This window comes from Mus caroli, unplaced genomic scaffold (assembly GCF_978045245.1).
Source record: "Mus caroli unplaced genomic scaffold, Mus_caroli_1 scaffold_14, whole genome shotgun sequence".
Lineage (NCBI taxonomy): Eukaryota > Metazoa > Chordata > Mammalia > Rodentia > Muridae > Mus > Mus caroli.
In genome coordinates, this window is record NW_028227269.1 from 44,066,862 (window position 1) to 44,070,593 (window position 3,732).

General features: G+C 41.6%; 2 pseudogenes; both read left to right on the forward strand.

Annotated features, from left to right (window-relative positions):
* Positions 1-618: 618 nt before the first annotated feature.
* On the forward strand, positions 619-743 carry LOC115032879 (small nucleolar RNA SNORA17; annotated as a pseudogene).
* A 1,798-nt stretch (positions 744-2,541) lies between these two features.
* LOC110307449 (small ribosomal subunit protein uS2 pseudogene) lies at positions 2,542-2,877 on the forward strand (annotated as a pseudogene).
* Positions 2,878-3,732: the final 855 nt, after the last annotated feature.

Genomic DNA, 3,732 nt, shown 5'->3' on the forward strand with positions numbered 1-3,732 from the left:
TTCCTATGAGGTAACATACATAAAATAATTATACTGAGTTTAAAATTTTTTTTAAAGCAGCCAAGTTAGGTATTGATTGTCTCTCCAGAATGAAGTGCAGACCCAAAGGAGATAACAGAAATGGCTAGTGGTGTATCCCACTGGAAGGAAGAGTCCAAGAGACTAGGGTGCTTGTGAATCAGCCTTGAAGCACTTAAAGGTAGAATAATGAGATAAAGAGAAGCTTTGGGTGAAGTGAAAGTATTGAGGAAATAAAGCTGTTACAGAATTCAAGACCACAAACAAAATGTATAAAATAGAGAATCACAGCAGAAAATATCATAGGCAAGGTCTCAGGTGCACACCTTTGGTGTACTGCTGACAGTGGTTCAAGATTTAGATTATTTGGCAGCAGAGAGTTAAACACAACTAGATTCAATATTTTGAGGCATCTACTAAGTAATAGCAGATTACTTAGTATCCAAGAATGAGTTAGAGGTCAAAGGAGAAATAAAAATGATAGTGAAATTGACTACTAGCAATATACTGGGTTTGATATTTAATAAATCCTACCATTTACTTCATGTTAAAAAACAACAACAACAAAAAAAAAAACAGTAAAGGAGTGTTAAAAAAAGACCTGCCACTAGAGGCAGCTGTGGCTATTGTGTCACATGTGTGTCAGTAGGCAGCAGAGAGGAGAGAAGCTTTATCTACACTCAATGTTTTCACCTGTGAATGTCTGACAGAAAAAGTCAGACACTAGAGGAACTCTACTTGGGAACATGGGCCAACTGGCAGCCACTTAGGAGCTCAGAATAGAAACTAGCCTGAGATGCCCAGCAGTCTGGCACAGTGCAGACCTGAGTAGGGGACTGGGGAAGCAGAGCATGCAAAGATGACCCCTGCCAGGAGCCATAATGCATGAGTGGGACATGGCACTCCTGAGACCACTACTGAGATGATCCCAAACACCTAGTAATCTCTGGATGGCACTAAGAGGAGCAAATAAGTGATAGACAAATGGAAGAAAATTAGAAACTAAAGGATGTGGGCTTGATGTAGAGTGCTAGGGCCAGAGACTTAAGGGTAGTAAGAAATAGTCTGATGTAAATACCAGCTGATACCACCTGGGACCATGTCTGGGTCCATGACCCTGCAGGGTATGTTACCACTAAACTCCAAGTAGATGTCCCTGGGCTAGGCTGGTGCCTGAGAAATGTCAAGGTATGAGAACTGTACAAAACTGGATCTACCCCTCATCTGGGCATCATTTGAGAGCTGATTCTTGGGGCATGTAGCTATCAGGGGGACTCAGGAGACAGGCCCTGCCCATTGTGGAAACTTTGTGATCCAGCTTTAAGGATATGAAAGTGTGAGAACTAACAGTCACTAATCTTCCATGCTGCCATCAACAAGAGGGAGATAACTTCCTTACTCCCTTGCTTCTTGCTACCTGTAGCAGGGAGGAGAACTGTCTCTGAGGTCAAAAGAGCAAGAAAGCTCTTCCTGTCCTTCATCAGCTGTAGTACTGTAAAGAGGAGACGTAGAGCCTAACCTGATGGCAGGGTCATGGGAGTTCTGGCTCTGAGGGTGTCATCATGTGAAAGCTGGCCTACTATGTGTCTGCTACTTGTCTGCCATGTGATGACATGGGCAATGGACAGATATCTCCCTCATGCTTCATCATGTACAGCAGGCAGGAGTGGTGCTAAACAGCTCAGATACCTCCAAGGCCAATATTTTGGGCCTTGAATTCATCCACCCCAAAATCTATCTCATAGAGAAGCTGCTAGAGTGCATGAAGGGGCCAGGTGTACAGATCTAAAGCTACAGGATCCCCATGACACAGGACAATAGGAGGATAACTGAGAGGAATCCCAGGAGTTTCAGTGAGGTTCCAATATTGATAGAGTATCAGAAGACAGAGACATCTTACCAGACCAACAAGTTATTGCTACAAACATTTTCAGACAAAAAAGTATAGACAAAATTATATATGTATATATACATATGTACTGTGGGACACTCTGTGACAAACTACAGCTTCAACAATGAGCTTTTTTCCTCTGTTAGGGTGGTTTCAAGGGTGGAGGGCAGGTATGAGGGGATGGGGAGATTAGTGGGATTTGAGGTGCATAATATTAAATTCACAATGAACCAATAAGAAGTTTTTTAAAATTACTAGAAATAAAGTTGAGAAATTTATTGATTTAAAAAATAATAACATATATTTTAAGCACACTTTACTTTCCTACTTTTCTCAAGAAGGAGAAGGAGAAGGAGAAGGAGAAGGAGAAGGAGAAGGAGAAGGAGAAGGAGAAGGAGAAGGAGAAGGAGAAGGAGAAGGAGAAGAAGAAGAAGAAGAAGAAGAAGAAGAAGAAGAAGAAGAAGAAGAAGAAGAAGAAGAAGAAGAAGAAGAAGAAGAAAGAAAAGACCTTAGAATAAGGTCCCCTTAGGATAAGAAACATACAGAGAAATCCACCCAAGAAACATAGCAGACACTATATTCTTGAGTCCCAGGAACAGGTTCATGAGATGCTGGCCAGGGAAGTACTCCACATGCGAGGTACTATCTCCTGTGAGCACCCCTGGGAGGTCGTGCCTGATTTTTACTTCTACAGAGACCCAGAGGAGATTGAGAAGGAGGAGCAGGCTGCTGCCGAGAAGGCTGTGACCAATGTGGAATTCCAGGGTGAATGGACAGCACCAGCTCCTGAGTTCACTGCTGCTCAGCCTGAGGTGGCCGACTGGTCTGAGGGTGTGCAGGTTCCCTCTGTGCCCATCCAGCAGTTCCCCACGGAAGACTGGAGTGCACAACCAGCCACTGAGGATTGGTCAGCAGCTCCCACAGCGCAGGCCACTGAGTGGGTTGGAGCCACCACTGAGTGGTCCTGAGCTGCTGTGCAGACGCCTGAGCAAAGGGAAAAAAGATGGAAGGAGAATAAAGTTGCTAAAAGCTGGAAAAATAAAAAAGAACTACAGAAACTGCTGCAGTCCACCCAACAAGATCCCACATCAGAAATACTGTATGTTCCCAGTGAACAGTAAAAGGAATCTTTAAGAGATTGCATGAAATTCTGAGGATTAGCTTAAATGAAGTTCACAAAGCTAAAGTTAGAGCCCACACTTACAAATAACTTCTCTAATTCCTTTATATGATCACAGCAGCCATCTGCCTTACAACTGCCACGTACATTTCATTTATGGGAGAGCACATAGAAATATCTTCAAGGCAGAACACTGGGTCAAAAAGAAACTTAAAGTTCAATGTAATGAAACGAAGCAAGATGTCTGCTTGGACAGCAATATAATAAAACTGGAAATACAAGGAACAGAAACAATCACACGAGATTCTTCTGAATGCTCCATATATCAATGAGTAAGACTCAACTGAAGTTTTTTAAAGGGGAGCTAAATGAATGTAAGGGCAGAGCCAAAGTTTCTAGGGGAAACATATATCGTTGACATCTTTACAGTGAAGGAATATTGAAATTTACTGTAAATATATGCTAATAAAAATCACAAAATGAGTAAGGGAATTATAAGGTATTTTCTTCACATGATAAGGAAAAATATGAAAATGGACAGGTAAGTTTCATAATGAATGATTAGAGGCTGAATGTTCTGTCCTTAAGATCATGAACAAGAATGATACACTCTCAACACCCTCATTGCATAATTACATAATTAGACAATTCATCACAATGGATTTTTTATTAGGTATTTTCATTTACATTTCCAATGCTATCG